The following is a 9,929-nucleotide window of genomic DNA, read 5'->3' on the forward strand; positions in this document are numbered from 1 at the left end:
GAATTGGGAATAAAGGATGGTATTTTTGCAGGAAGGTGGGTGGGAGGAAGTGTATTCTAGGTAGCTGTGGGAGTCGGTGGGTTTGAAATGGATATTGGTTTCTAGGTGGGTGCCTGAGATGGAGACAGAGGTCCAGGGAAGGTGAGGGAGGTTTTACAGATAGTCAGGTGTACTTAGGATTTGGGTGAAAGGTGTTGGTGAAGTGGATAAACTGTTTGAGCTCTTTGTGGGAGCACGAGGCGGTGCTGATACAGTCATCAATGTCATGGAGGAAGAGGTGGGGTTTAGGGCCAGTGTAGGTATGAATATTCCCTCTTCCGTACCTGTTGTAGCCTCCTGTACATTGGGGAAACCAAGCAGAGGCTTGGGGACCACTTTGCAGGAGAAGTATGCTCAATTTGCAATAAACACTGCACCTCCCAGTCGCAAACCATTTCAACTCCCTCTCCCATTCCTCAGACATGTCCATCCTGGGCCTCCTCCAGTACCATGATGATGCCACCCGCAGGTTGCAGGAACAGCAACTCATATTCCACTTGGGAACCCTGCAGCCCAATGGTATCAATGTGGATTTCACAAACTTCAAAATCTCCCCTCCCCCACTGCATCACAAAACCAGTCCAGCTCGTCCCCACCTCCCTAACCTGTTCTTCCTCTCACCTATTCCCTCCTCATCAAGCCACACCCCCATTTCCTATCTACTAACCTCATCCCGCCCCCTTGACCTGTCCATCTTCCCCGGTCTGACCTACACTCATCTTTACTGGCTCCATCCCAGCCTCTTCAACTTGTCTGTCTCCTCTCCACCTATCTTCTCCTCTATCCATCTTTGATCCACCTTCCTCCTCCCCCCCATTTATTTCAGAACCCTCTTGCCTGCCCGCCCGCCCGCCCACCCACCCCCATTTCTGATGAATCGTCAAGGCCCGAAACGTCAGCTTTTGTGCTCCTAAGATGCTGCTTGGCCTGCTGTGTTCATCCAGCTCTACACCTTGTTATCTCGGATTCTCCAGCATCTGCAGGTCCTATTATCAAAGATGGTTAGACTCACTTTGTGTAAGGGACTGTTGGGGCACAGTAGTAGTCTTTCTATTTCATAGCCAAAAAGCCTAGGGACAAGTCCCACTGGATCCAGAGGTGTGCTATAACATCTGAACAGGTTGATGTAAAAATATCTGTAAGCAGAGCAAGCATGCTCAAGCCTTCAGGTCCTATTTTGCCTCTTTGCAAAGGAGGCTATGTAATGCATAACCAGCACAAGTAATTGAAACAAATGAGATCTTTTCAAGAATTAATGGCATTTGAAGCGAAGGGGAAGAAAAAAAATCCTCACAGTCTTTACAGCTGAATAATTATTTGAGTGCAACAGCCAAACTAGTATACAAGCTCCAAGCAGCAACCTGATAGTGCAGAATTCTGCACTATGCTGCTGATTGAAGGACTAATGTTGGCTAAGTGCCCTGCTCTTCTTCAAAACAATGCAATGGGCTCCTTTATATGCATCTCGAGAAGGTTGATAAGGCCTCAGTTTAACCTAAGTTCAAAAGATGACACATCAACAGTGCTGTGCTGGAATGTTAGCCATTTTTTGTACTCATTTGAAATCACAACTTTTTAACTCAGAACAGCCCATGAACATTGAATTAAGGCTTCACTTTTGAGAATAAATATTTGTAAATATAAACAAATACATATTTATCAACTTCAGCAGCTTGTCTGGTAAAGTCTAGCCATAAATCACCTCTCCTAATTAATGGAAAATTAATGAAAAACTAACTGGACTGAAAGCTGGCAAATCCTGATGATTTGCATCCCATACCATCAGAAGAGGTAGATGTAGAGATAGTAGATGCATTGGTAGTCGTCTTCCAAATTCAATAAATTTAGAATGGAGTTTGGGAGGTAACAAATGTAACACCACTCTTCACTAAAATGACAGCAAAAACAGGGAATCTCAGATGTGTCGGCCTATTTTTAAAAGGAAAATGCTGGAATCGATTATAACGGATGTAATAACTGGAAAACAATGGTAGCATTGGCAGACTCAGTATGAAAATTCTTTTTGACAAGCATGTTTTCTTAGGTCATAACCAGGAGAATACATAAGGGAGAACCAGTGGAATGTGTTGCACTTAGATTTCTAGAAGCCTTCCAATAAGGTCCCACTCAACAGGTGGGTAAAATCAGATCACAAATCAGGATTGGGATCATGTACCGTTATGAATTGAGGACTGGTTGATAGAAATAGAACAGAGTAGGAGTCAACGGGCCATTCCCAGGTTGGCAGGCAATGACAGAAAAATGACTGAAGATTCCAGCTATTCAAAATCTGTCACCAATTTGTACGCAGGGGACCAATGTCATATTTCCAGATTTGCTGATGACACAAAATAGGTGGCAATGTCAATTTTGAAGATGAGGGAAAGAGGTTTCCAGGGGATTTAGACAGGCTAACTAGACTGGAAGATAACAGATTGCATTCAATCTGTAAAAATGTAGTTATTAACTTGGTAGGAAGTATGGAAATGAGGACTATTTCTTAAATGATTGGACTTTTGAGAAATGTTGCTGTCCGAAGGGAGCAATGTGTCCTCATTTATATACTGCGTACCAAGTCACTGAATATATTCAAAAAGAAAAAGATTTTTCTTTTGAGATTCTGAATATATCAAGGGGCCTGGACAGAAAGTGGGAATATGGTATGGAGATAAAGGCTCAGCCATGATCATACTGACGGCAAAACAGCTCAAAGGATCAAATGGCCTACTTCTCCTAGTTTCCATATTTCCTGAGTCATTGATAGTCAACAAACATGTTTAGCAAGAAATATGCTAGGCAAATAGGAAAGCTGTTATTTTTCCCATCTTCAACATTCAATTGCATCTGGTTCAAGAGCCCTACTTCTGGCCTCTTCAATCCCCTTTAAAAGAAATTTCTTTTAAGTATATTCAGGTATTTAACTGTACAGGACCACTGGAAAAGTTCAACTGTTGTGTGCTAAATATTGAATCAACACAGACCCAATGAACAGGTAGAAATTGAAAGAATAATACAAGAACCTTGCCAGATTGGGCATTCAATGTTTAGGAATGGCCCATTGGTGATAGTAAACCAGAAACTGCAGTCTGAGATGACCTGAAAAATCTCCCAAGCAAGTCAAACACAGCATGGTCATCTCCTCAATCTTAGTTAGAAAACGTTTGAGAAATTGTGGACAGAAATGGGTTGGGTGGGGTGGGGTGGGGGGGGGGGGTTGGGGTAGTGGGGGGTGGGGGGGGTTGGGGTAGTGGGGGTTGGGGGGTTTGGGGTAGTGGGGGGTGGGGGGGGGTTGGGGTAGTGGGGGGTGGGGGGGGTTGGGGTGTAGGGGAGGGAGGGTGGGTGGGTGTGGCGGGGGGTGTATGGGTGGGTGTGGCGGGGGAGGGAGGGTGGGTGTGGCGGGGGAGAGAGGGAGGGAGGGTGGGTGGGTGTGGCGGGGGGTGTAGGGGAGGGAGGGTGGGTGGGTGTGGCGGGGGGAGAGGGAGGGAGGGTGGGTGGGTGGGTGTGGCAGGGGGGAGAGGGAGGGAGGGTGGGTGGGTGGGTGTGGCGGGGGGGGAGAGGGAGGGTGGGTGGGTGTGGCGGGGGGGGAGAGGGAGGGTGTGGCGGAGGGTGGGGAGGGTGGGGAGGGGGTGGGCGGTGGGGGAGGGGGTGGGCGGTGGGGGAGGGGGTGGGGGGAGGGAGGGAGGGGGTGGGGGGAGGGAGGGATGGGGTGGGGGGAGGGAGGGAGGGGGTGGGGGGAGGGAGGGAGGGGGTGGGGGGAGGGAGGGAGGGGGTGGGCGGTGGGAGGGAGGGGGTGGGCGGTGGGAGGGAGGGGGTGGGCGGTGGGAGGGAGGGGGTGGGCGGTGGGGGAGAGGGAGGGAGGGTGTGGCGGAGGGTGGGTGGGGAGGGGGTGGGCGGTGGGGGAGAGGGAGGGTGTGGCGGAGGGAGGGTGTGGCGGAGGGAGGGTGTGGCGGAGGGCGGTGGGGTGGGAGGGAGGGTGTGGCAGTGGGTGGGGAGGGGGTGGGTGGGGAGGGGGTGGGCGGTGGGGGAGAGGGAGGGAGGGGGTGGGGGAGAGGGAGGGAGGGGGTGGGGGAGAGGGAGGGAGGGGGGAGAGGGAGGGAGGGGGTGGGGGAGGGTGGGTGGGGGTGGGCGGTGGGGGAGAGGGAGGGAGGGGGTGGGGGAGAGGGAGGGGGTGGGGGAGAGGGAGGGAGGGGGTGGGGGAGGGAGGGGGTGGGGGAGGGAGGGGGTGGGGGAGGGTGGGTGGGGGTGGGCGGTGGGGGAGAGGGAGGGTGTGGCGGTGGGTGGGGAGGGGGTGGGCGGTGGGGAGGAGGGGCGGAGGGTGGGTGGGGAGGGGGTGGGCGGAGGGTGGGTGGGGAGGGGGTGGGCGGAGGGTGGGTGGGGAGGGGGTGGGCGGTGGGTGGTGAGGGGGTGGGCGGTGGGGGAGAGGGAGGGAGGGTGTGGCGGTGGGTGGGGAGGGGGTGGGCGGTGGGAGGGAGGGTGTGGCGGTGGGGGAGAGGGAGGGAGGGTGTGGCGGAGGGTGGGTGGGGAGGGGGTGGGCGGTGGGAGAGAGGGAGGGAGGGAGTGTGTGGCGGAGGGAGGGAGGGTGTGGCGGAGGGTGGGGGGGGAGGGTGTGGCGGAGGGTGGGTGGGGAGGGTGTGGCGGAGGGTGGGTGGGGAGGGTGTGGCGGAGGGTGGGTGGGGAGGGTGTGGCGGAGGGTGGGTGGGGAGGGTGTGGCGGAGGGTGGGTGGGGAGGGGGTGGGTGGGGAGGGGGTGGGCGGGTAGGGGGTGGGCGGTGGGGGAGAGGGAGGGTGTGGCGGAGGGTGGGTGGGGAGGGGGTGGGGGAGAGGGAGGGAGGGAGGGTGTGGCGGTGGGGGAGAGGGAGGGTGTGGCGGTGGGGGAGAGGGAGGGTGGGTGGGTGGGTGTGGCGGGGGGGTGGGCGGTGGGGGAGAGGGAGGGAGGGAGGGTGTGGCGGAGGGTGGGTGGGGAGGGGGTGGGCGGTGGGGGAGAGGGAGGGTGTGGGGGAGAGGGAGGGTGTGGGGGAGAGGGAGGGTGTGGGTGAGAGGGAGGGTGTGGGGGAGAGGGAGGGTGTGGCGGGGGTGGGCGGGGGAGGGGGTGGGCGGGGGAGGGGGTGGGCGGGGAGGGAGGGTGTGCCGGAGGGAGGGAGGGTGTGGCGGTGGGGGAGAGGGAGGGAGGGAGGGGGTGGAGGGAGGGAGGGGGTGGGGGAGAGGGAGGGAGGGGGAGAGGGAGGGAGGGGGTGGGGGAGAGGGAGGGAGGGAGGGTGTGGCGGTGGGGGAGAGGGAGGGAGGGTGTGGCGGAGGGTGGGTGGGGAGGGGGTGGGGGAGAGGGAGGGAGGGAGGTTGTGGCGGAGGGTGGGTGGGGCAGAGGGAGGGAGGATGTGGCAGAGGGTGGGTGGGGAGGGGGTGGGCGGTGGGGGAGAGGGAGGGAGGGAGGGTGTGGCGGAGGGTGGGTGGGGAGGGGGTGGCCGGTGGGGGAGAGGGAGGGAGGGAGGGTGTGGCGGAGGGTGGGTGGGGAGGGTGTGGCGGAGGGTGGGTGGGGAGGGGGTGGCGGGTGGGGAGGGGGTGGCCGGTGGGGGAGAGGGAGGGAGGGAGGGTGTGGCGGAGGGTGGGTGGGGAGGGGGTGGGCGGTGGGGGAGAGGGAGGGAGGGTGGGTGGGTGGGTGTGGCGGGGGGGAGAGGGAGTGAGGGTGGGTGGGTGGTTGTGGCGGGGGGGGAGAGGGAGGGTGGGTGTGGCGGGGGGGAGAGGGAGGGAGGGTGGGTGTGGCGGAGGGTGGGTGGGGAGGGGGTGGGCGGTGGGGTGGGTTTGGGGCGTGGGGTGGAGGGGGGACCCGCCCCGGCTGGTGTGGGGGTGGTGTGGGGTGGGGTTGGGTTGGGTTGGGGGGGTGGTGGTGTGGTGGGGGGGACCCGCCCTGGCTGGTGTGGGGGTGGTGTGGGGTGGGGTTGGGTTGGGTTGGGGGGGTGGTGGTGTGGTGGGGGGGACCCGCCCCAGCTGGTGTGGGGTGCGGGTTCCTGCGGGGTCACAAAATTGGCTTTATGATAGAAGACGGTGGTGGTGTATGGTTGTTCTTAGGTCTGACGTCCTGTGACCAGCCGTTTTCCACAGGGATTGGTACTAAGTCCACTTTTGGTTGTCATTTGTGTAAACGATTTGGATGACAGTAGAGGAGACATGGTTAGTCAGTTTGCACATGACACCATAATTGGAGCTATAGTGGAGAGATTATTTAAGATTACAAAGAGATCTTCATCAGTTGTGGCAGTGCTGAAGAGTGGCCGATTGAGTTTAATCTGGATACATGTGAAATATTGAGTTTTTTTTGGTAAATGTTACATTTATATATTTTTAATATGACATTGGCCTTTATTGCTATAGAGCTTGACACGTAAAGATACAATGCTGCAATTGTGTAGATGAGTCTGCAACTAGAGTAAAGTAGAGTTTTGGTTTCTTCATAATCAAAGGCCCCTACCACCCCAGTTATACTCTCTTCCACCCTCTTCCATTATGCAGAAGATACTCTCTCTCTGCAGATGTAATACTATTCTGCATTCTGTTTTGCCACTCTGATGCACTTTGTATGGTAAGATCTCCCAGAATAGCATGCAAAATAACATATTTCACTGTATCCCAATATATGTGACAACAATAAAATCAATTAATCATCTAAGGAAGAAGTACTGCCATTCAAGGAGTGCGACAAAGGCTCACCAGACTAATCTTGGGGATGGTGGGATTGCCCAGTGAGGAGAGATTGAGGATATTGGGTCTGAGATTAGAAGAATGTGTTGAAAAATACAAAATTCTTGGTGTCAATATAGGGAGGATGTTTCCCTGGCTGGTGAAATATGGTTCGGTTCCATAGGCTCAGATAGTTTTAGAGCACAGAAGGCTGAGCAAGGACCTGATTGAGGTGTATAAGATTATAAGGGGCATTGGCAGGATGAATAAGAAGCAGCTGTTCTCTTTAGTTGAAGGGTCAATAACAAGGAGTATGGATTTAAGGTGATGGGCAGGAGGGTTAGAGGCGATTTAAGGAAAAATGATTTCATCCAGAGTGTGGTGGTAATCTGGAATGGACTGCCTCAGACAGCAATAGAGACAAGAAACCTCAAGCTTGAAAAAGTACAGAGACAGGCACTTGAAATGTTAAGGCTATAGGCTGAGTGCTGGCAAGTAGGAGTAAAGTAATTCTGTTGGTGCAGACTCGATGGGACACAGGGCCTCTTGTATTGTACGACTTCATGATTCCAGAGTCTTGTTTCATTGCCTTTTCAAGGTGGCTAACTGGTAGGTGAACGATTTATCCCCCAGTAAATGAAATTATCATATAAGTGTGAACTAAAACAGGGAGACAAAGTTCCAAGTTTCATGATGTGTGACACAAGTGCATGGCTTTAACGTTTTTACACAAAACGGTAATTTCAGTGTGGGCAGTTCAGTTTATTTTACAAGTCCAGGAGACCAAACTGTGGTTAGACAATCACAACAGTCATTACAGGTGTCATACTTGTCTAATTTCAAAACTTTTAGTCCATGAAAAGTCTTGGGTGGATCCAATGATGGATGTTAAAATTCAATTCAATGTCATCATTATAATGTCTCTGATTTTTCCCTACCTTCAACATCCAACCTCCTTTGGTCCATAAGCCCGTTCTTTGCCTTCTTCAAACCCCGTTCTTTTAAACAAAACAGCTGCTGAATGTTCAGACACTTAACTGCACAGGATCACTGGAAAAATTCAACGTTAAATGGCTCCATACTAATTCACTAACACAGGCCCGATGAATAGGTAGAGATTTTAAAAAAAGGAAGCTTGTCAGATTAGGTCTTTAATGTTTAGGATCCCCAATTGACACTAAACCAGAAGCTGTGCTTCAGGATATACAGCAAAATCCGTTAAAGCAGGTCAGACACAGCAGAATCATCTCCCCAACTTTAGTTACAATAATTTTGAGAAACTATGGGGAAACATGTTATATTTACATATTATGTTAGTATTATTGCAAATTAGGTTGAAATAAACTATAACTACTATAAATTTATGTAACTGTATTTAACATTCATCTGGATTTATATCTGATCTCAATGATACTAATTAGTGCACCTTTCAGTAAAACTCTCCAGACCATCCTGCAAACTCAAAACAGTGAAGAATTGTGAAAACTATTAGAACCTGGAACAAGACCTTCAACTGCAAGATTGTGAACTATCACTGTAAAGTGAAAACATGAAATTTGCCAAAACTGGTAACCTGCCTAGCTTCAACTAGTTAAGTGTAATGGTGGATTTCCTCTTGAATTGGAATTTAATAAACGGTCACAATGTTTGTTGGTCGAGGAAAGAATGGTCAGTCCACCAGAATGCTATGTTTTTTATTGAATAGTGGATATGTTAAATTCACTTATGTAAATGGGTGGTAAATGAACGTACAATTCTTTTGCAAGTTCTGGTCTATGTTAAAAATTTACAGAAATAACCTGCTTTATCAGGTGGTGTTAGTTATTTCCTGAATTAACCAAGATTAATTTTCTTCACGCTCTATTAAAGTTTAGGTCAGCTTAAATTTGCATCAACTATCCCAGTCATTTGTCCTCATCCTTCATACCTTGTTATTGGCCTTAATTTGGGGTAGGGAAGTCATCAATTTTAAATTGACAGAAATAGAAAACTTAGCTGACTTAAAGAAAAAAGAATCAGAGATTTGGTTTTATAGGAAGGATGAAACACCCATGATGAACAAAGGTGATGTAGCATCCAATCAAAAACTAAAACACATAAACAAGTGAAACTAATGGCAGGCCAGAGAACGGCAATTTTGCAGAAACAAGCAAGGTAAAATCACCATAGTCTTACCAGATGATAGGGTTCCTCACTCATTAAAGAGAGTTGTGATAAGAGCGTTTACACTGGGGGGAGGGGGGGGGGTGGGTGGGTCATTATACCTCAGGCAAAGACAGAAGTTGATGAGGACAGTCCCTCATGGTAATCTCAGTCAGTGTGAAAATTGAACCCATGCTGTTGGTGTCACTCTGCATTACAAACCAACCAATTGCGCTAAACTGACCCCAAGGACATGCAATAGATATCTATAATGCTAATAAAATAATTTAAAAAAGAATTAAATTGGCAAGAAATATAAAAGCAAGAGCTACAGGAGGGGGCAGAGTGTAATGCATCCAAAATTCCTGATGATGCAAAAATAGTTGGGAGGACATAAGAATTCTAAAAGGGGATACAATTGAGTGAGTTGGCTAAAGCTAATAGAGCTTAATGTAAGAAAATGTGAGGTCATGAACTTTTAGGAAGAATCAGAATAGTCTATTATTTCAATGGAGACTTTACAAAAGTGCGGTATGGAGGAATTTGGTTGTTCTTGTGCATGAAACACAAAGTTAGCATACAAGTACAACAAGTAATTAAGGCAAGTGGAATTCTGGCCATACTTTTAGACGTTTGAATTGCTCAGTCATTCAATAAATTTCATGGCTGGTCTGATAAACCTCAACTCCACTTTCCTGCCTTTTCCCAATAACTCGTCATCTCCTTTGTGATTTTAAAAAATCTACCTAAACCTTGAATACACTTAACACAACCTCATCAGCCTTCTGCAGTAAAGAATTCCACAGATTCATGACTCAGTGAAGAAATCTTAAATGGGTGATCCCTGACTTTGAGGTTACGCTCTCTGATCCTAGACTCTTTCACAAGGGGAAACAACTGCTCTGCACCTACATGGTCAAGCTCCTTTAGAATGTCACATTTCAATAAGGGTTTTGCTGAAGCTGCACCTGGAAGACTGTGTACAGTTTTGGTCACTGTGCTTAAAAATATGTGCTGGCATTAGAAATATGATTTATTGGGCTGATTCCTGCAATGCTGTTGATTTATCAAGAACAA

Source organism: Stegostoma tigrinum, chromosome 30, assembly GCF_030684315.1.
Source record: "Stegostoma tigrinum isolate sSteTig4 chromosome 30, sSteTig4.hap1, whole genome shotgun sequence".
Lineage (NCBI taxonomy): Eukaryota > Metazoa > Chordata > Chondrichthyes > Orectolobiformes > Stegostomatidae > Stegostoma > Stegostoma tigrinum.